Here is a 23,404-nt window from a genome sequence, read left to right on the forward strand (position 1 = left end):
GACCACTTTATGGATGTGGTAAGCGACTAATAATTTTTGTGTCAGTAAACCGTTCTGATGTAATCCAATCTGCTTAGCGCGGTCTGTAAACAGATGCGCTGGATGTCGTATCGCGGGTAAGTGCGCAACAGATGTTAGACAGCTTCTGAGACCTACATTTTTGCTCGTTCGTGTGTCGGCGATTCCAATATGAAAGAGTACCCCCGTTAGTAATTGACTCACGAGGCCATAGGCAACAACAGAACAGCGTTGGATCCCCGTAGGACAGGCTTATATAATTGGCACTTGTAAACATAACGAGGATGTATGGTACGTTGGCGCCACTAGATACTGGTTGGCGGGTTGTATAAAGATTGCGTAATTGTTTGAGCAAGCGAACGAAGTCTCTAGCTCCTTCAATGCCACAAAATGAATGCTCTCCTCCTCGCGAAAACAAGGAGGGGGAGGGCGAAGGGCAGATCGGCAGCCTTGTCAATGAGGTCGCTAATCGCTATGCGGAAGCCACTGAAGGGTGACATCGTGTCCTTCTTCAGAGCACGAGCTTTTCTTTTAGACGTTGTAATAAAGTCATCCGAGCACATATCTACGCTTCGGTCCATCTACGTTATCTTCGCTAAACTTTCGTATTTGCTGCAGCTAAAAAATCTGGGGCCGAATTCACAAAGCTCACTTACGAGCAAATTGTCGCGTAAGAGAAATTTTGTCGCGTAAGTCGATTCACGAAGCGAAAAAAACGTCGTAAGAGCCGTCGTTATCACATCGGCCGCTGCGGTAAAGCGCGCTGCGACTGTCAAGGAGCATGCCAGCGATGGTGATGCAGTTGCTATATTTGGTGACGTCACTGAAAAAGGCTCGTAAGTGGATTCACGAAGCAAAAAAATTGCGCAGAAACAGCGTGGCTACGAGGAAATCCCAAGAGTGGTCCGGACCACTCTTACGAACAATATGGCTGTTTAGAACGTGCAAGTGCGGCGGGTAGCTGGGTGCCGCGGCTGATTTTAAGCTAATTCACGGCCATGTAAGGCTACTTGATGATTGCTGGTACGTTTTAATTTATTTCGGCGCTTTGAGTTTCGTGTGTTCTTTCGCTTGTACGCTATGGACAGTATTGGCACTCGCAGTCGTCCAATAACCTGAGACTCGCAGTAATTAAAGAAGCCTATTGGGTGTCAATGGCGAAAAAGTATGCATGCAAAGGCTTGTGATTGGATTAAAACCAAAGTTCTACATGAAAGGTCGATGAAGTCGAAAGCGGCGCGGTATTTGGTCAACATTTTTTGTTATGTTGTTGTGTTGCGTCCTACTTCCTCCAATGAGACGTCCAACTTATGATGATGTACGCAGCATTGGTCGAAATTACCACCAAAGAGGTTCAGAGGAGCACATCAGCTGCACGTTATTGGAAATAAAATTGAGCGGAGCATTTCAGTTAGCCGTTATTAAAGCCTATTATGTGATTCCATAACTTGTCTAGTTGGATTGGCTTTAACTGACCAATAGGCACGATCTCCGAAATGCAGCTGTCGCTATGCACTTTGGGCCGATCCAGAGCGAGCTCGTACATTGCAAATCACAGCATATTATAGATGTGCGTGATTATGCATCAAATCACAAACAAATCGAGCTTTTCGACCTTCATTGTTCGGAAACCGAAACGGAACGCGTTTATATGGCAAGTAGTCAGAAAGAAATGGCTCCAGTAATTTGAAATGACATCGAAAATAAGTGCGAATGCTCACGATTCTCGAGTATAAACAAACCTTTGCCGAATTCATGTCCCTTTGATTATTAACTGCCATTTAACTTGGCGTGAGAATATCAATTAAAGGTGGCTTCACCCACTCATATATGTATTTTGTTCTCAGAAGCGTCAGCGCGACCTGGAAATCATCGCGTAGACAAGGCGAAACCCCCGCTGCAGGCTCCTATCGTAGCAGACGACAAACGCTAGCAGACGACGGCTTGGGCGAGAGGCGCAGCTTGTGATTGGTTGGGAAGCAGTACTCTCCACATCAGGTCATCTTATGACGTTGACAAAACACTTCTTTCATCGCGCGCTCCTGTCGTGTTCGTCATATCTTCCCCCTCGCACATAAGAGAAATTTTTATCTCGCCGTGAAAAACGCGCAAGAGCTTTTTGTGAGCTCTCTTAGCGCTTGCCCCTGCTGCGCAGTTCGCGAAAACAACATGGCGCCGTAAACTGTGTGTGTCGGTGCCGATTTTCGCAAACGCTAGGGTTCCTTCAGCGTTCAACTGGATGTGCTGTGAATACCGCTGCTTTTTCGGTGCGCGCAAGCCGTGTGAAGACCGACGGCAGTGTCTCTTGGTGTGCGGTGAAGCGTAGCGAAGCCTGTGCCTCGGTGTGTTTATGAAGCGGGGATCGGCGCCTGTGTACCGACGGTAACTAGCACTCGAGGAGCCTGCAGTGCGTGTTTGAGTGTTGGTAACAGTTCGTTTGCTTCGCTTTCCAGTGTCTCAGTAAGGTGCAGTGCGGCATTTCGAATTGACAACATTTCGGCACGTTACTTGAGTGATTCCGTGCTCGCACGGTAACGCATGAACTACGACTACGCTCTGTATTTGGTTCTTGCTTCGCCACGGGTTAGCCCGTGCGCTTCTATTTTCTTGTAAGCAGTCCAGGCAAATGCAGTGTTCGGGAGTGAAACGATGTGCGTTGTGAACAGTGGTGCTGTGTTGACATTTCCAAGACTTGTGAAGAGGCTGTGCCCGTGTGACAGAAGATTAAAAGCGTTGATAACCGTGTTTCGCCCTACGAAGTTGCGATGGTGCTTTATGAGGGCTTTAAGGATTTGGCGCTGGGCTGGGCGCTTTCTTTTTTAACTCGTTTCTTCTCCTTGTTGTGATAACTGTAATCCGAACGTCATAGCGTATCGAACCAAAGTCGCGCGCCGAGACATTCTGCTGTAAATGTGGCCGCTTTGGCATTACGCCTTGACTGTTCTCCGGTGAAAACTTGGACTTGTACCTGGCAGCGAAAGCACGTGGACGTCACGCTTCGCTTCGGACAGAACACACTTCTCACTGGTGCCTTGCCTTGGATGAAGTCGTAGACCAGCACCGGCTAACTACAGGTTTTCGAGTCCATCTGTCCTGTCGTTTTGCACGGCACTGGAGCGTTGACTACAGCGGCCCACGGCGATTGGTCACGCTTCACCAGTGGACGTACACGTCTTGCTAGCCTTGCATTTCTACGTCAACGGCAGCTTCCAGTCCACAGACGTCTTTTGCCTGTGGCTGCAGAGCACATTCGATTCCCGATGACGCTGACGGCTGCTAATATCGTTGTGCCATCGGTGAGTTGAACTTGCGCAACTAATTTCGTTGTTATTCGTGTAGCGCTATAACGTACGTTTGTAAGTTTTTCATCCCAGCAGATGTAATGTCACCCCATGTTAAGTTCCAGTACGAAAAATGTACTACTTCCGCTTTGTATATACGTATATATGGCCAATGTACATATATTCGAATATGAGCAAGTACACCAGCAGTGTTTATGATTTGGGTTAAGCAGGTTATTATCTGGTCATTAAGAGGAGCCTGTCTGTTTACCACGCTTGATAGTTGAGAGAAAAATATTTGATGCGAATTTATTCTCCAGGAGCCATGTAGCACTTCTTCAGGGATTCCCTTTATATTGCAAAATTACTTGTATAGAAGATTACTGCTGTGGCAGCACTATACTTTACCAGGACATATATATCTTACGGTATGTAAAGCTTACATGGGGCTTCAGTTTGTTGCAGATTGAATATGGCATATTTGATAGCTTTGACTAAGTGATAGTTTTTGTGCTACTGCCAAATATGTATTAAGAGCGCTTTCAATGATGGTTTTTTGAATATATCCTGTTTGGCCTCTTCACAGATCGCAGACTTTCGTAAGGTCCTGGAATCCATCGATTGCAAGCACTGGCAAATCAAGCCACCTTATGACTTGGAGCACATGTACAGAAATAGGAAGGACTTGTGCTCCCTAAATGTACAAGTCTTTTGCAACGGTAGGGGTGTCATCATCCAGCCGACCTCAAAGGGGCCTGGAAGCACGCATGGCAGCCTCATCTGGATGGACTGTGCTCTGCCTGGGAGCTTCAAGGGCAGAAAACTGCCTAATGGCTGGTTGCTAGGTTAGTTTTTTTAAAGTACAGATGGTACAGTAAACACCGGTTAATGTACACACCTTCACAACCCAAACATTGTTAGTAACAGTGGATGCTTGTATTATTTTCACACACCAATGCTAATTGGACACTTAAGGAGAAGCAAACTATGATGGAATTGACAATGTCGCAAGTGTAAAGTCTGCAGCTTATGAATTTTACTTCATACATGTGAGACTGGAAAGTTGTGCTTTTGAAATAGCACAAATACTTTTATTGCTTATTGAGCTCTTGTGCTTGTGACGCACTCACTGTATCAAGTGCTCTGTATGGAAATAGCAAGTGGGTGAAAATCGCCTGGCTGTTCGCAACATGCAGGGAGAAAGAGCTCAGGCAACACAGGAGCAGTAAATGCGCATTTTTTTAAAAAGCTCATCTTTTTTTCAATGTTGTTGCATATGTTGCATTTCCGTCGTACATGTTCTCAGCACAATTGCATAGTCGCACGGTTATTTCTACAAATCGTATTTGACCTGAATACACGCTTGTTGATCTCTGAAGGTGACTCTCCCTATGCCTGAGAGCCATGGGTGCTCACCCTCCTGTCCGTGGCTGGCCCAGCTAAGCAGCAGTGCAGTGCAGCCCCCACCCATGCAAGACAAGTCATACAGTGCACCTTTGGTGTTCTGAGCACGACACAGCATATCCGTCCGGCATGGCATTGACAGCAATAGTGATGATGGTGAGTGTTTGTGGAAACCATAAGAGCCTATTAACATGCATTTGTGGATTATGAGTGCGTTTGTTGCTCACAATCATTTCTCCTAATCAAGTGCATTTTTTTTTCAAAGTGTACTTTTGGTAGGAAAAACGGCTTTGAGAAACAAAAACACACATAATCCGCAAGTGCTTTGTGCTTTCTAGTCTTCAAAATTGTTCCTGCACACTGTATGATGACGTGGCTATGTTAGATAACGTTAAAGTGATGAACAATAGCTGTTGTCTTGTAACATAGCAATACATGAGTACACTCTAAGAAAAAATAGAGTATTTTTTAGTATTTCTGCCACACAACAATAACGTAATCTTGCTTGCTCGGGTTTTCTTTTTTGAAAACCTGGCTCTTGGCACTTTCCTATCAAGAATGCTGTCACTCTAATGACGCGCGGTGGTAACGCGAGGAAAGTACGTGAGATGGATGACGATTGTAGTTGTGGGGTGGCAATACTCCCCAAATACTTCATTTTTTCTTAGAGTGTAGCACAGTGAACTCATTTGTGGTCGGCTTCTTGCACCTAGTGTAAAGTCGAAATAGAAGATACTTTATTGGCTTATGTCTCACTATTAGGCAGAAGTTTGTTGCCTTCAAAATGAACATCGTAGTTATACATTTATATCATAAAATATTTTTTCAAAGACTTCATTGTTGGTGGCTCTATGTTCAGACCTTTTTTTTGTTTTTAATATTTCTTAATACTTGTCATCGGCTTCTGAAAATACGAGAGCTGGAGTTTCTAGCACATATCAGTTGTCCAGTTTTACACATAGCACGGTTGTAACAATCATCTGCATTTTTCTATGTTCCAGCAGTACCACGGGATCAGGTGCCTCACTGTCATCTAATTGTACAGTGTATCTCGGACAAAACGCACAAGGCCAACAAGTAGACAGCGACTACCAGTGACTGTGTCCTGCTGTTCAATGTGCACGTCAACAGACAGAATGCATTGTGATATCTGGAACAGTTTGAATTGTATGGTGAGAATCTGCACAGCTGCAGTTTAATTGTTGAGCAGTGCATCATTCAGCAATTCCTTGCACTTGAGGATTCAAAATTAATTAAATTCTGCATTTAATATACAAAACCTTGACATTAATGTACAGCACACTGTAGTAGTAGTGTGCAAATTAATTTCGGCTACCTTGAATTTTTAACATGCTCGTAAATCAAAGTGCATGTGTGTCTCTGCATTTCACTGCCATTAGAAACAGCAGCCATGGTCGGCAACCAAAACCGTGTTTTCATGTTTGGTAGTGCAAGAATGAAACCATTGAAGCGGGTAATTTTGCACTTGGTCGATATAGTCGTTCAGGATACGCGCATTAGTATAGCACAAATGATTTTCTGTTTATATAAGCTCTGGAAAGTCCTTCTCCACGGATTATTTAGATGCAAGAGGAGCGTCACTATTCCTAGTACGTCCAACAAGCTTTAGCACCTGTGTAATGTTATCCCGTCGCCTGTCTGTCCTCTTCAACAGTCACCCTCTCTGCATGTACTGTGTAAGTTTTAATTTTTTTTCATATAGTGTTTGTTGCCATAGGTTTCTCCATTATGTAATTGTATACTCTGCAAATAGTTTATCATCTATGCAGCTTTGCTCATTTTACTGCTGAAAGTATTTATTGCTTTTTGTAGGGTGATTATAGCATGCATTTACTTATGCCTTTTGTTGCGTCTGTACAATGGTTTAGCCTGAAGAAGGCTGTTGGTATACTCTAATCTTGAAACTGGCGACTTCAAACAAATTTCTAGGCTGATAACCATTACTACTATCATCAGATAAGCTGTGATTGCTCCATGAAAATGTATTTAAGATTCTGTAAACTGTGCCAGGTAAATGTTTTTAAATTATTTTATTGTTGTCCATGTTTTATGCGCCTGAAACATAATTACTTCATCGTGGTACATTATAAAATGTTATTCTGCACATTTCTGCTGATAAACATTGCAGCTGAGGCCAGCAGCAAGATATACATGCAAGGCACTGAAGCTTCACATCACATGCCTTGTCCAGAAGTGCATTGAAATTTTTTTTCGAGCGGAATGAGAGACTGCTATACAGCAGTCTCTCAATGTGCACACTTCTAAACCTTTTTGAGGAGTGTTTTCAGGAGAAGCAATAGGGTCTTGACATGTCAACAACAGCATTTTTTGTACCGAGGAGCTTAGTAACAGCGAATTGTTTTATTTATGTATTGGTCCAGAATTTGTCCGACCTGTGCCAATTTTTCAGCCCACGTCACCTAACATGGCTTGTTATAGTGTTGTCAATGTGCCCGACTATGTAAATAAACTATGTGTCATATTGCAGACATGTACCAAAATGTGATGCATTGCGCTTTTCCTTGGCATCACATTGTCAGGGGCTCTTTTCTTATATATCGTCGTGGGCTGCCGCCCACCAAATGTATAAAAATTGCTTGTGAGTGGGCAGCAGCAGGAACTATGCATCAAATTGTTCCAGGAGGGTTCGAGAAATGCCGAGTTGGCACATAAAAGTGGTGAGAGATTTCTCTCGTACGTTACTGCCTTGAAACCTCATGTGCTCAAGACTGAGTGTATCAGCATTGTTGTTTTATAGCAGTTCATCCTATTAACTACACCTCAACGTATGTATGTATGTATGTATGTATGTATGTATGTATGTATGTATGTATGTATGTATGTATGTATGTATGTATGTATGTATGTATGTATGTATGTATGTATGTGTATGCATGTATCTTAAACAAAAACTTACGTTATTTTGTTTACTGTAACTTTTATAAGAATTTTGCTATTTGCTTTCTAGTTCTCCTTTTTCAATCTCATTTTCATTTCTCAAGTATGTTTCCTACTGTGCAAAAATGAATGTAACCTTACATAAAATGTGTGCATTCAAACAAGATGTTTCATTTTCCAACGTACAGTTCTGAGCAAGAAGTTGAAAACTATGCAACCAACCAGCAAAAATAAGTTTATAGGACAGTTCCTCCGTGTAACATTGCTTCTACAGATTGCGTTTGTCGAATATGTAGAATAGAGTAGTCGACTTCAAACCAGCATAACCAAGCTTTCGCTCGTGGCTGTACATACTTTTACATATGTGCGTGGTATTTCTACGTATTGTCATACCTGTTGCCAATTACTATTTAGGGCACAAAACTAGTCAAGCTGAATACGCGGATTTTTGTCTGTCCACCTGTCATCTATACTTTAACTGCTGTTGATAAAGAATAAACTCGGGTTTAAAATTTTCAAGTACTTACAAAGGGAAGAGTAGCCCTTAATGACGCAAATGAATTTGCCGTAATTTTTTCGCAGGCCTACTGCTTTGCCCTCTCCTCAGAACTCGATAGCCTGCTGGAGTTCTTTAGAACCATTGACAGAGGCATTACACGGAGCTGCGCAACACGACAGAGACCGAGAGAGAAAACACATCACTGTGTGTGTGTCTTTTCTCTCTGTTCCTGTCGTTTTGCGCTGCTGCGTGGAATGAATGCCACCCAACTAGCACGGAAACATGTCCCGACAAAGGCAGTCATCTTGGCCGCAAGCAGTTTGGCCGCCGCGTGTCTATTGATGTTCTTGAAAACACCGTGATGTCTGACCGGCGCTCGAATAGCCAGAGTCGTGAAAAGTAATGCCCAGGTATGATAATTGGGTTTCGGGACTGGGCGCTCTTGCGATAGTAGTGGTTAGAGAAAAAAAAAGGTAATCTTATTTCTGTGATCCGTGAGGGAGCACGGCGCAGCGTTTTTGGGTCTAAAGGGGAGTGAAAGAAGAGAGCGGAAAGGCCACGTTATCAAAAAAAAGAGTGCCCGAAACACATAACCTCAGGCATTGCTATCTGTTTTTCCATTAAAAAAAATACGTGAGCGCTTGGCGACACTGCGAATCGAACCCAGTACCTCCCGCATTGCAGCCGGACGCTGTAACGACTCGACCACCGCTGCAGTGTTTCGCAAGAGAGCTTGCCACTGTCACACTTACTTCATTGTATATATATTATCTTTCCCTCGAAAGACACCTAATGCAAAATGTCCGGCGAAAGTCGATCAAAAAGAGAAAAAAACTCGGGATCCGAGTGCATTTGCCTAAGGTGACTCGAAGGTTAAAGCCATTACGTGTGGTTATATTACCGTGCACTTTGTATCGAGTGCGACATCACTAATCAACTATCGCTAATTGACTGTCACTAATGTCACTTTCACTAATTGAATATTCCATTTGTTTCGATTATCGTCATTTAAATAAACTTTCACTAAACAAATCACTGCTCACTTAATTTGCTTCGATTCTTATATATAAGCACAATCACACTTTCGCTCGCTTTTCTATGGCTTTCGCTCCCATAGACGTTAGTAAGTAACGCGACCGCCGTCTCTTTTTTTTTCTTTTTGTTAATCGTGCAAACGCGCAGCACGCGCGCCCTGTGAATCCAGGCGCACGTGTAGTGATGTCACTTCAGGCCGAGACAACTGAACGCCACTTCTTTTATGTTTGCTCACGCAAACTCCGCAAGGACGAAGTGACTGCGCCGTGTTTTCTGAAAAGCATTAGCTCGTAGAAACCTCCCGACGAATCTTCCTCGTTTTACGCGTTCACATATCTAAGCGTATACGATCGCTCTGGCATTCCGGCCCTGTCAAAATGCTGCGGTTAATTGAACTTGCGGCATTACGCGCATCATGCCTTTGTTACTGCTGCTTTATATTTCTGTACAAACGTTCTCCGTAGGCTCAAAAGCCGCTCCTATGTCTTGTACTGAGATCTTTGTAAGAAATGCAACATTTTACGTCTAGCTACAAAACACCCTAATGGCAACCACCATACCGTGCTCGAACATGCCTAATTAGTTGAGTGGCAGCGCAGCTTCATGAAAATGTAACTAAACTGGTTGTGGTAAACAAGGGGGGGGGGGGACGTTTCGCTCACACCTTCAAACCTTCAATGTTTCAATTTATGCGTGGTTTATAGATGCGGTGCATCTGGAGCGTTGTTCGCCTGCACTTGACGAGATAGCACACGGACTATTAACGCCATCGAGCAACTAGATTTTGGTTAGCTATGGTCATCCATGAAACGCGAGCACTTGGCTTCGCGCAAGACCCCAGGACGTCTGCTGCAACGCGTAAGCGCTGTAGCAGACGCCCGGAACTGGCAGCTGAGATACAGCGAAAATCAGGCGAAAATACATTCGCTATCATCGTATACCCTCGATGCTAGACGCTTCGCGTGCTGCCTTGCTATCACCTGCGCGCACTTCTTTCTTTCCTTGTCGTTTCATCGGCTTTCGCGTTGCCTCCTTGCCCTCAAAAGTGGCGAGTAAGTTAAATTCGTACCATTGCTATCGTATTCCCTCGAGATACGAGAATTCGTGGCTAAGAAATTGCGCAGGCAAGAGAAAGCTTTGTGAATTCGGCCCCTGCTCTCGAATCCGAGGCAACGGTCTACCGTGTCTGTGTCTTCCTTTGTGTCGGTCCCTGCGAAATCACGTGGTCGCGTACGTAGTGTAATATTTCAAGAAATGGTGAACAATTTATAAAGTATGGAAATGTTCACTAGGATAAATATCCGGTTCGTTACTCTTCAGTGGGGGATGGGGCCGCTGAGGGCATAAAGGATGGTGAGAAAATGGGAATGCAAAGTAATGTAAAACAAAAACACTGACACTTCTACTTAACTTCCATAAACTTAGAAACAAGTTTTGCTCGAAGTCTACGACACGTTTTGGTGAATGCTGCGCCTCCTAAGGCTGAAACAGACTACCGTACCAATTTGTTTGAGCGCTTGTTTTTTGTTGCCCGTCACATCTGGTCAGTTTACTTGACATTGTGCTGGTGATCAAGAGATCTCGTCTTTTACTCTATTCTCATTGCTGCTGTAGCCACTTTTTAACGATGCAGCGAAAAAAAAAGCGGGGGGTGGGGGTAGCATACCAGCGTTTCTAGACTGGTTAACGTCCCTGTCTTTCCTCTCTTCCTTCTTTCCTTCCTTCATGAGGAAGTTACTTCCTTGAAATAAATTTTAGACCAGCTTCTGGAGTTGACACAAGCGACCCGCTTTTGAGACTGCATATCCCAGAAAAGCGTTTCTAACAATTTGCACACGGTCAGGGTGTTATAACCTGCATGTCAACGTCATGAAGACGCTCAGGATGCGCAAAGTCAAGGTAACCTTTTTGACTGTATACAGTTATCTGTGATCTTTATGATTGCATTAAAATTCCAACTTCAGATTCGAAATACTTATGCAGGATTTGCTCTTATTACCGGTAATGGTTTCTTTTCTTTTTCCAACGCCAGTGATAAGCTATACGTACCCAACCTCCTTCTCCTTCATGGATTTCATGGTGGGGCGCCTCTATGCTTCTACATTGGTATTGTTGAGGAAAGAGGTCAACGCATTTCTTTTCTCTTTTCAAGAAGAGCATTGTCTGATGAACGTCGGCAACGTACAATCATTATTATAGCCGTGTAGGTGCGATTAATTACCGCTACATGACTCACTATTTGGACTTAAAACCAGAACTATTGATGCGACACGGAGGGTAAGGCTGACGGCCTCCTAATTTTAAACAAAGCTCGGGGTAAGAATACCAGGGGCGTAGAACGCGTGCACACGAAGTCATCTACACGGGCTCGTCTACACGCTCCTCCACGATCTCTGACGCAGTAAAATGAGAAAGTAGATTACCCTCGCTGAAGATAGCAGTTAGCATTGTAAGATGCATCTGGATGAGCAAAGTATGACATACGGATTCTTCACCTCCGCCTTAAGTGGTATACACAACCGCACGCACACTAGCAAGCGTGACCGCTTATGTTTGTTAAGCTTAGAGTAAGAAGCAACGCGCCACAGTGGCGCGAACCAGAAATGGATGCACGTGACTTTCCTCATTAGCACTCCTTTATTAACTTGCGTTCTGCGCTAGTCGAAGGCACAGAAATAAGCGCCACTGCACAGTCTGCACACCCGTGATATAGCAAAATGAAGAAAGAACAGGAAAACAAGGAAGAAAACAAGGAAGTGAGAAAAAGAGTGAGGCGAGCGGGTTCATAAGCTGCAGAGCCACGGCGCCTTCAGGGCTATTAAGAAGCCCGGCAACAAGCACATTAGCGGACGAAGCTGAGCGGGCGTAAGATGCTGCTCGTGACACGGCTCTTCACCCGTTCCTCTTGAAAGCGGTCTAAGCTTTCTAACTTCGCGGAGTGAGGCATTTATTTAGCAATAAAAAGGGCTTATCAGCTTCCGCCTCAGCGTTCTGAAAACATTTTTTAAATTATTTTGGTGCTTGACACAAGATTAAAACAGTGCTTGTTATAAGTGAGGTTGCACAGGGAAGTATGAAGTGATGCCAGTTTATGTTGTGCACTGCGGACTGAGTTCGAAGTGGAACTTTGTGGTTCGTCCTTTCACATATTACAGTGCGCAGAGGCCTATCGAGTCAAATTTGGGAGAACGTGTCGTGCATCTTGCATTTATGCAGCGGCATGAACAGTAGTTATGTACTGATTGATTGCTTCTTTGTTGCAGCCTTATTGTTGCTGTTCTTACAACCTTCTTCAGTCTTCTTTTTCTGCGTAAAGCAGATATACATTAGGTAGAGGGAGGCATTTTCTACCTCGATGTCAGCACACCAGTGCAGTTATAACTGCTGGAATAAAACAGAAACGCAGAGAGCGTCATAAGATAACACGGATGGGAGCAACAAGTGACGCGTTTGTTGCGACGCGTTCTAGCTACTGCATGTCACTTACACCTTTATCTTTTCTATATCTTTTTCACTCTAACTGGAAAAAGTCTGCTTACAAACTCCTTAATTTCTTTCCTTCCCTTTCCCTTTCTCTCTTTCTGCAGATACATTTCTTTTGAAATCCGTGTTCGCACTTTTGTTCCAGAAACATGACTCACAAGACGCCACCAAAAACGGTTGTTGTCGTGAGCTCATGACAGCTTACGCTGTAAAATTAGCCAGTCTCGATGTTGTACATGACTGATCAATGGCAGAAATTGTTACGACAGTAAAGGTCTGAGAAATCGGCCTCCAGATAATATTGTCGTGGTGTGAGGCGTTTCAATGACATACGCTTAACAAAGCGTTCTTTTTTTTGTCGTGTCCCACCAGTCGCCATGTGATCGTCCGCATGAGAATAAAGCTTCACAAGGTCTCCTGGTTATAGTTACTTCACGATTTGTACAGCAGCAGGGTTAAGGTTTTTTCTGTATAGAGCGCGTATGTCAAATATAAAGGCGACAGGCTTATGAGTCTCACGTGTCGAAAAATCCGGTGTCAGGCGTTGACAACACGAATGGTACCGAAATTACATCACATGGCGTGATCAATGATGTTGTGTTGTGACGTCATCAATGACACAGATCAACAAAGTTCATCACATGGCGTGATGAATTACGTTATGTTGTGACGTCATCAATTACGCTACAGATCGGCAAAGTTCGTAACACCATCATGGTGTCGCGCTCTAGATGTCTGGGCACTTTTGTGCTTCGGCGACTCTTCTGGCCCAACAAACTGTCTAAAGGTGTAGCTCCGGTTGAGAGCTACGCAGAGCAATGAGGATGGCAATGTGGGCTTGGTAGTATTGCGTAATACTTCATGGTAGCGCATGCTAAAGACATGCACAAAGAAAGGCACATTCGAGTGTGTTGTGTTGAGCCTGCCTTTCTTTGTCCTTGTCCTTAGCCGGCGCTACCATCAAGCACTACGCAGAGCAGCCTCCCATCGCTCCTGCTGCTCGAACCCTTGCCACAAAGCCTTGGGCTTGTTGGGACAAATTAGAAAGATGTAGCTAAAGTTGACTCCAGTGCTACGACACAAGTGGACGTGAGGGAGAACTTCAATTCCTTTCCAACTTCCTTAAAAGTCTTCAGTACGTCCACAACCTTCCTGGTACAGTCACATCTGTCAGCGAATGCAGCAAAGTCGTGTACATACCGAAACACCTTTATAGGTATACCCATACAGCGGTCGCCCAGCACTCGTCCCAGCGCTGATGTAGATGTAGATGTGGAACCTATACCTACGGCTCACACCTACCCTAGGGGATTGGCCAAGTGTCGGATAACTAGGATGAAATTTGTGAAATATACCGCGTTCAAACTTACTTCCACTTCATCTTCGATATTTTGCATTGTTTCTTTTCATAATTGCCTTACTCTGTTGAAAATGTTTATTGTTAGAGATGGCGCCACTTCGATGAAGAAAAGTCTGTGATGAAGGGATCTTGCTTTTCTCGTATTTGTCTCTAATTTGTCATTATCTGAGTGCGAAAGCCTCGAGCGCCCCATGAGACACTGGCCTTGAAAAACGCGGCGTGCGGTATACAAAGACACGTCATCTTACTTTAAAAAGGTCTAGGTTTGAGCCGGAATCGAACCCAGTTATTTTGCGCTGCAGTCAAGTATTCTACCACAGAGCCACGCCAGTACTTGAAGCTGCTTCGGAAAAAAAATCCTGTGCGCTCGTCATGCCGCGCAAGGAGTCGCGTTAGGAGATGTAATATTGCGTGGCTGAAGCATGGAATCGCGCGGGGCGTCACACCATGTGAACTGCGTAACAAGTGGGTGGTTGAAAGCTGCCAACTCGTTACAAAGGGCTGAGCTATAATTCATAATCATCATCATCATCAGCCATAGCATTAACAACACAGAGAAATAGATTAAAAGGAAGAGGCAGGTAGGATAACTTGGTAGTAATAATTGGTTTGCTACCCTTCACAGGGGTGGAGAAATAGGGATCGGAAAGAGGACAGAGAGAGAGAGAGATAAAATAAAAACAAAACAAACAAATCCGCACATGCGCACACATGCAGGACGTTCCTGTCAGAGCCGTTCGATAGACCGGTTTGAACGTAGAAAGCGCAGTAGCGCCTGCACAGTCTTCTTCTATGACGTCAAGTCCTGTCGGTGGCGCAGGATTCTTTCTCAGGGTGCAGCTACTAAGGTGACCTCTCATGCTCTGATAATGACGACCATGATGATGATGATAAAATAGCCGCACCGGATGGCTTCACCTTCGAGTAGTCTTAGAGTATTTTGTTTAATTTTTTGCACTTGGCGTCCGGAGCCGCATGCCAGGGGTATAGCTGCTGGCTAATGTCTCCAGCTAAGTTCGTCCTCCGAATCTCCTATGTCGTAATTGACTGCCGCATTTGATGATGATGATGATGATGATGATGATAATGATGATGATGATGGTATGAATATTGGCACCGGCCCACTTATGGGGATGGTCGAGAATTGCGCGGATATAAAAATGATTTCGATAATCTCAATTATTTCCCACCCCTTAGGGCCTTTCACGGTTTTCCAAGTGGCCGCCAAATAGAAGTTCGTGGCACTACCTAGAGAAAAAGCGCAAAGGGGGGCATGAAAGAAAGATTGAGAGAGGCTCCTTTCATTCTAATAATCCATTTCTATATGTTGCTCTGTGTTACTTAGGAAGAAGCTGCACCAACTCGTAGAGTGCATGTACAGGGGTGGTCAAAAGTTCCCAGGCCGGAACGCCCGGCTGAGGAGCAGCAGCTCGCTGCTATCGGGGCACTCTCATCGCAATCACGCCTTGGCGCACGCTGGCGTCGAGCGTGTGTGTGAAGGGGGAGGGGCACCCCTCTCCATTTCTAGCTCTTTTTGATAAGAAAGCGACGTATAAATTTGGTGCGTCATGTTCCCTCACTGTCCGCTCGTCGATGTTTTACTACTGTGCAGCGCGTAGCGAGGCGGCAGTCTTCCGGAAAACTGACGCATCATTATTGCGGCCACATTTAGCTAGGCACCATATACATTACCGTGGTTTTCGGCTTCCTGGAAAACAATATCGTGCCTTTAACTTTCCATTGGCACTGCGGTGGTTCTATCAGCCGTCTTTGCAGGCAATTTCGCTGCATAGGAGCTTGGTGGGAGCCCGAAAGGTATTCAGAAGAGCTTGTGTTGGGGCTAGTTGGAACATCTTAGTGGAATAAGCAGCGCTGCACAGTAGTCCTTTATACCTAGGTTTCTTATGAAGGAGAGCAACAAAGAGAGAGAGGGATACACCACCCCCTCCCCTTCCATGCACACGCTGGACGCCAGCGTGCGCCAAGGCGTCATTGCGATGGCAGCGCCCCGATAGTAGCGAGCCGCTGCTCCGCGGCCTGGCGTTGCGGCCTGGGAACTTTTGACCACCCCTGTACGTGTGCATGAGCTCGCTTCTGCAGCAACTGGTCTGTATATGTCTCTACTGATCTCGATTGGCAACAGCTAAGCTCTTTCATCTCTTTCATTTCAGGTCCTCTTCTCCATTTGCATCGTATTCTACGGCGAAAGTATCAATCAAAAGAATTCCCTCAGAATGAGATTTTAAGATTAAGTTCACATTCGCCGCTTTCTCTTTAAATCCTGATTTTTGACAGGAGGCTACCCATTCAGCACCCTCCGCCCACCCGCTTTCAACATCCACTGAAATAGACGACGGTGTAATAGATGCTCCATCCATAAAAAAACCCTTAAAAAGAGGGGGCTTCCTTTGGCATAAGATGACTTGGCGTGGTGCCTGTCTTTAAAAATTAACGCCTTAATCATGCTGCATAATTTCCTTATATGGCAAATCTAACGAAAGGGAATGTGGTGATTTTTCTGATTAATCTAAATAAAGATATAAGGCGAAGATGGCGCCCGCGCAAGCACCGGAGGCTCCACTGCTCCGACGTGTAAATAAAAAAGAGGAGGAGGGTTGCATTCCCGTACGACTCACGAACTATGTACGTGAATTCACTGAGCGCCAAGCCGAGGTGCGACGAATGTTGAAGTGATAGCGGTGATATTGATGATACACACCACGACGGTGTGTGTTATTATCTGCGTTAGCGGCGCTGCCATCAACAGGTAGCCACGCCGCAATACCTGGAGCCACTGTTGTGAGATTTCACGAGATGGGTGCCGGGCGCATTGGCGTCGACGAGCGGCAATGTTTTCTAATTAGTAATAATCTCTCTGGTTTAACGTGCCGAAACAACGACATGATTATGACGCACACCGTAGTGGAGGGCTCCGGAAATTTCGACCACCTGCTGTTCTTTACCGTGCACTGGCATGGCAAAGTACACGGGCATTTAGCATTTCACCTCCATTGAAGCGACCGCAGTGGCCGGGATTGTGCCCGCGACTTTAGGGTCAGCAGCCGAGCACCGTTACCAGTCGGTGTACCACCGCGGCGGACTGAGAAATTGAGTGAGAATGTTTCTGGCCCGACGTTTTATCATGGTTGGCCCAGTGCCAAACTGCTGTAATCTTTAGACGGCCGAACGCGCCCGGCATTGCTCTCGTGAAATATCGCGAAAGTGAGGGAGTCGCCGAAAGTGATCACCTCACCCCCGGTTTCTAGAACATCGCTGCACTCAAGCGCTTCACCTTGGCTAGAAAATATCGACGACAGCGGCGCCCCTGGGCAGAAATGGTCCCCGCATATGTGCGATAATCGACAGCACTGCTCCGAAACGGCGACGTCGTTTTTAGTCGGTAGGTGGTGCTGTGATCAATTAACTCGGTCAAGAGAAGTACGAATTTCAAGTGTAGGCTCGTCCTCGACTTGAATACGGGGCCAAAATACAATCCCTGCTGTTTTCTCTATTTGGTCGGTGAGCATGCCGCATTAGAGACACGTTCTTTAACGTCTGTCGTCGCCCAATCGTGCGTCATTCCTGGACAGCGCTCGGCAGGCGTAACATTATTAATATAATTTATCGGCTTTTTCGTGCCGAAACTACGATATGTCTATGAGGCACTTCATAGTCGGGGACTCCGAATTAGTTTTCACCACCTGCGGTTCTTTAACGTGCACCTTAATCTAAGTACATGGTATTTTTTGCATTTCGCCCCCATAGAAACGGGAGTCACCGAAGCCGGAAATCAAACCCGCGTCCTCGAGCCTAGCAGCGCGACTGCTTACCTGCTAGGCTGTTACGGCGGGCGAAAAAAAAATGTAATAACGGAAACTCGGGGAGTAAACAAGTAATGAAAATAGAAAATCTCCCCAGAACAAGATCCCGCGAGCAGTTCACAAATGGTGACGCGAGCTTCAAATGCGCTACTCAAATTCACATGCTCACGCTACCTCAGTGAGTGTGAAAAAACGAGAATCACTGTAAGCTCATTACATATTTTAATATATTTATGAACGTCCGAAATTTTTTATGGTTCGCAATTACATACTTTTATTCCGATAGCAATTACATTAACTCCCTCGGCGAGCTTTTGCCGTCGACGTCGCCGTCATCTTCTCTCTCTCTCTCTCTCTCTCTCTCTATATATATATATATATATATATATATATATATATATATAACCCAAAAAGAAAAAAGTCCTGAAGAATTTTTTTAAAGAGCGCGCGACACGGCATTCGGACTAGCGACTCCTCGCTCGGCCACAAACGAATATATCCTCCTGCATATTAACGGCGAGCAATGTATGTACACCCATTACCATTAGTTGTACGCAGACCTGTGAGCAGTTTCAGCGTGGAAGAGGCATGTTGACTATCACCCGCGAGATGCCGCAAAGGGCCAAAGGGCGCGCTTTAAAGGGACACTAAAGGCAAATATTAAGTCGACGTTGATTGTTGAAATAGCGGCCCAGAAACCTCGTAGTGCTGCTTTTGTGCCAAGGAAGTGCCTATTTTCAAATAAAATCACGTTTTTAGTGGCCCGCATCGCGTTAGCGCGCTTCAAATCTCCCGCCTGAAAATACGACTCTCATACGTCACTGCTGCCGTGCCCAACGTTGCTCGCTTTTACTGCGCGGCCGCCGACACTAGTAGCAGCAGAGCGGAAGTAGCGGGACCCACAGTAGCAACAACGGCCATCGAAGCCATCGAAGCTTGCCGCAATCGCCGCAATGGATGTGGACGGAGAACTTGACAACGAGACATTGGCTCGCGACGCTGGGCTCCAATTCAGCGACTTGAGCCCCGATGAACGCGGTATGCTGCTGAGGGCTCGTAGTGCCGGCGTCGTTGCGTACTACGATAGCAGCCTCGGCAGCGACTCTCCCGAGCCCGAGCCCGAAAGCAGCGAGGAAACCAGCAGTGCGGTGTCGGGGGACGAAGCTCATGCGGCATTTTGTCGAACTTTCTGTCAGAGCGACTTTCACGAGCGCGCAAAACACACGCGGGCAGTACGCGATCCCGAAACTACCACTGAGACGGGCGAGGCGCAGTTCGGCGAAAACGAAACCTTTGAACCACGCGTGCCGTTCCCCATGGCAACGCCACGGATGTTCTTTTTTTTTTTTTCGTGAATCAAGCGGAAACGAACAAACAGCATTTTATTGCGTCTTTTGATGCTCGGAAGGTTCTTTTTTTACTGCTGCTAGTTTGATTACTAGTGATTTATTGTAGGCCGACTTCCATACGTCATCGGGATCACTTCGAAAATGTCCCACTCGTGGCGCTCATCATGTCATACATTTAGCTTAATTTCTCGGTAAGTAGGGCACTGCTGTTGATAATATTGCCGTTTTAGAAGTTGTCATACATTGGACTTTCACTCTGACATAAATTGTTATTTGCCTTTAGTGTCCCTTTAAAGGGCGTCGCCCCACCCGTCTATTGTCGCGGCTCATGGAGACGGGAGCCGGAGAGGGGGCTGCGCGACTCCGGGGGGAAATCTTTCACTTACAGCGCGTAGTCGCCTGTGGTCGCGCGCTTATCTCTGGAGGGAATCAACAGATGGCTTATAAGTTTGTAGGTGCTGTGCTCTCATCACAGTTTTCGTTGAAACCTCAGACAGCACGAAGGTCACCTCGGTCGCTGGAGCGGCCATGTTTGCTGAAGGAGTGAGCTGCTAGCCTTTCCATTACAATTCGTTCCTATCGCTTTCATTACTTCGCCCTTGCGGCGAAAATTTGACTTTTTTCAAGCATAAACGTCGACGTACATGTATAATTGTTGCAGCCTAACGTCGATGGGCCCACAGATTTCTCTTTGGATTTACATTGTTCACCTTATGTTCCTGTATTACTCCGTACAGGTATCATTGGTGGTGTCTGCCTTTTGTTCCTTCATGTTATTTCGTTTGAGATGAAGACGGACGTAAGGCAGCTAATACTAAAAGAAAGAAGTGAATACGAATAACAGGCTTTAAATTCACCGCTATCTCAGGCCGGCTATCTGCATTATGCATTCGTGCCAGTCTCGAGATAAAAGACGTCATAAGGCAGCCAGTTTAGGCAGCATTCGAGCAATCGCAGATCAATATTTTAAAAAAAAGGCAGAGTCTAAACTCGCTATTTCTTGGAGACTCGGTAAATGCGTCGAAATGTTTGCCATTTCAGATAGGCAGAATAATAATCGTGAACAACACCGCACAGCTCGTATAAGAGGGATTCAAGGGCGCCTGTATACCCTTGACTTCGGGATTAAGAATTTAAATCAGTGCACTTCGCTAAGATATAGAGCTGCGAACGTGGTCGTTTTGCGATGCTCATTACGGTGCAGCGGAAATGTCGCTATTCCGGGAACAAAATGAACAACTGTCAATAATAATAACAAGAAGGACGACGGCGAATAAATGGCGCTTACGCGCTCAAGAGATGGAAGCTTTGATGGAAGAAAAACGAAGAGTGCCGTTCTCTTAAACGCTTACGGTTGCCCGGAAATCGCTGTCGTTTGACGTTCAACCACGACAGACGGGCCAGGAAGCCGAACTGAAGCCATTTCAGTGCACAAAAATATGTACGAAGAACGAAGCCAGTGGTTGATGATAAAATATTGCACGCATGCACTGGCGTACGCGAAAGCGTCTAAGATGGAATCATTTTCTATCCACACTGCTCATTACACGGTGAAGAAATAAGCCACGAGAAACAGCTTCGCGGTATGGGCGCTAAGGAAATACTTGCCTATTTTACACTTCATATGCGCATATCACACGCCAACTTGTGGTTTCTCGGTAGAGTCTTAAGAAAGCCGCAAGGAAAAACTTAAATATAGTTTCGCGCACCTTCCATCTAGCTTCTCAATCCTCCAGCACCATCCACACCTTATGTGCACAGAGATTACTTTTGCACTTGTTTTGCATCTGTTCCGGGCATCTTGCACATAGTACAGTAGCGAGGAAAAGTTTTGGGACCAATTGATGCTGGAAATACTTTTTTTTCTTTATATCCTGAGTATGTTTGTTGAAATCGAATGGTTCAACCTTAAGTGTGCACAATAGAGCTTTGCTAGGATTAAATCTTGCACTAATTGGTGCAAGGCTTAATCACAACGGAGCTGGTGGTTTCCTAGGTAGTTCCGGATTTTGCGGACTCGAACACGCTCTTCAGGAAACCAAGTGAGAATGTAGGTCACGGCTCGGCTCTTCTCCAAGGTATCGATTGGATATCAATCAGTGTTAATTGGTCATCGATTTTGTATTGATTGATTGGAAGAGCCTAATCACGCTGGAATATGATTCCTAGTATGTGTAGGCTTATCTCAGGGCTTACCAAGGCTTGAATAGATACCTATACATTATCTAACAGTATCGATTAGTGTTGTTTAGTCATCGCTCGGCAACGATCGGAATTCATTGAGTGTCAGTCACTCGATCCCAAACCACTGTTAGGCTCGACTTAATTAGCTTTATTAGGCTTCATTAGCATAATAGTGCCACATGTATCTCAAGTATTTCGGTCGGTCTTGGCTCAGTCATACACAACCCAATTAAAGATAATATCTGGGGTTTAACGTCCCAAAACCACGATATGATTATGAGAGACGCCGTAGTGGAGGGCTCCGGAAATTTCGACCACCTGGGGTTCTTTAACGTGCACCTAAATCTAAGTACACGGGCCTCAAACATTTTCGCCTCCATCGAAAATGCAGCCGCCGCGGCCGGGATTCGATCCCGCGACCTTCGGGTCAGCAGTCGAGCGCCATAACCACTAGACCACCGTGGCGGGGCTACACAACCCAATTAGCCTCAATTAGTCGTAGTTTTAAATATTACAGTAATTGAAGTTAATTAGGCTCGACATGGACACTATTAATTTGTATTACCTGGAACTTGGCTTCCCTAACCTAAGTGGGATTCGACATTGATTATTTGGGCTTAAAAATTTTTGGCATAGTCATAACTATACTGGCTTATTTACGCGATACTATGCTTAGATAGTTTCGATTGTAATTACTCTAGTTCATCCAAGCTTAACTTGGCTTAACATGGCAAAGGCAAGCTGGGCTAAGCTTAATTAGGCTGGCCTTAATTAGGTTACATTAGGTGCATCTAGGCGTAATTAGATCTGGCTATACTTACCTTGGCTTAACCAGGCTCATCTAAGTTTTAACAACGCTCAACGTGGCAAATGCAAGCTGGGCAGTGTTTTTTTTAACGCCACGCGGCATAACGAAAAGTTTAACAGCTGCGCTGTTAGGCATTCTTGCTGGTGTCACGATTCGGAAACTTTTCCTCCATAGGCTGTACTTTTGAACACATGGAGGAGTGGGTCTTACGGTGCAGAGTTGGCCTTGGTACGTGGGAATGATCTAAAAAACGGGATGACGAACTCAGTACCGTATCAAAGCCTGTACAAAACTTTCTTTCGCCTGCATGCAAGAAAATGTATCGCAGTGCCTGCAACCGATTTTAAACGCTGTACAGAAAGAAAAAAATGAAAATTAGTTTTTTTTTTTCGCGCACACCGCGAGAAATAGAGATACACACCAAACGACACACGCAAACACGACACACGCAAAAAAAAAAAAAAACGACACACGCAAACACACACGACACACGCAAACGACACAGCGCGATCCGTCAGTGCAAGAGAGATGACATGCCCTTGTGGGTATTGTGCTTGCTGCGTCCCGTCCGTAGTTAAAGCAAGGATGGCGGATGCTTCAAATCACAACAAACAACAACAATTCATTTAAACCTACGGCTCATACGGAAAGGGCAGCCCAGGGACGCGGCACAGGGAGGCGGAGACCACAATTTCGGGCAGCAGCAATCGGCCAGCGCGGGTGGCAGCGTCTGTCCTTGGCAGCCTCTCCCTCAGGCAGCGCACAGGCTGCCCCTTTTAGACTGCGCAGGTGGGCCACGCGCACCGCCACTGCGCAGCACATGGCGCTATCTCGAGACAGCCGGCGCCCCTGGTGCCCATAGTCGTCCGCAGGGTTCGCCATTAGGGGGGGGGGGCACAGTGTAAACGCATCTCCCCACCGCCTCGTTGTTGGTGGAGCCCAAAACACAACATGCTTCACAACAGGTGAAAAAAGGAACACGAAGCGATGACTTGCTTCTTACAATGACCTGCCTTTGGGCCGTGGCTTTCAGGGTGCAAAGATAGAAAGTAAACAGGTCTTGGAACTGAACATGATGGGTCTTCGGCCACCATTATCGTAAAAAATATGCGCGGCCATAACCCTTCTTTTTAAACAATGACGGGACAGGTCCGACTGAATAACGATATGGGTAAGACATTGCCCCCCCCCCTCACCTCAGGTGATTATGGGGAGCAGCCGATCCTTCTGTCCCCTTCCTGCG

The 23,404-nt window shown here is 45.5% G+C and overlaps 1 long non-coding RNA gene across 1 annotated transcript; it reads left to right on the forward strand.

Moving 5' to 3' along the window:
* The first annotated feature begins 2,960 nt into the window (after window positions 1–2,960).
* Window positions 2,961–7,230, forward strand: LOC125758144 (uncharacterized). Its single transcript, XR_007415905.1, has 4 exons — window positions 2,961–3,314; window positions 3,886–4,144; window positions 4,679–4,859; window positions 5,708–7,230. It is a non-coding gene; the product is annotated as an uncharacterized LOC125758144 (long non-coding RNA).
* The last annotated feature ends 16,174 nt before the right edge of the window (window positions 7,231–23,404 follow it).

This window comes from Rhipicephalus sanguineus, chromosome 1 (genome assembly GCF_013339695.2).
Source record: "Rhipicephalus sanguineus isolate Rsan-2018 chromosome 1, BIME_Rsan_1.4, whole genome shotgun sequence".
NCBI lineage: Eukaryota > Metazoa > Arthropoda > Arachnida > Ixodida > Ixodidae > Rhipicephalus > Rhipicephalus sanguineus.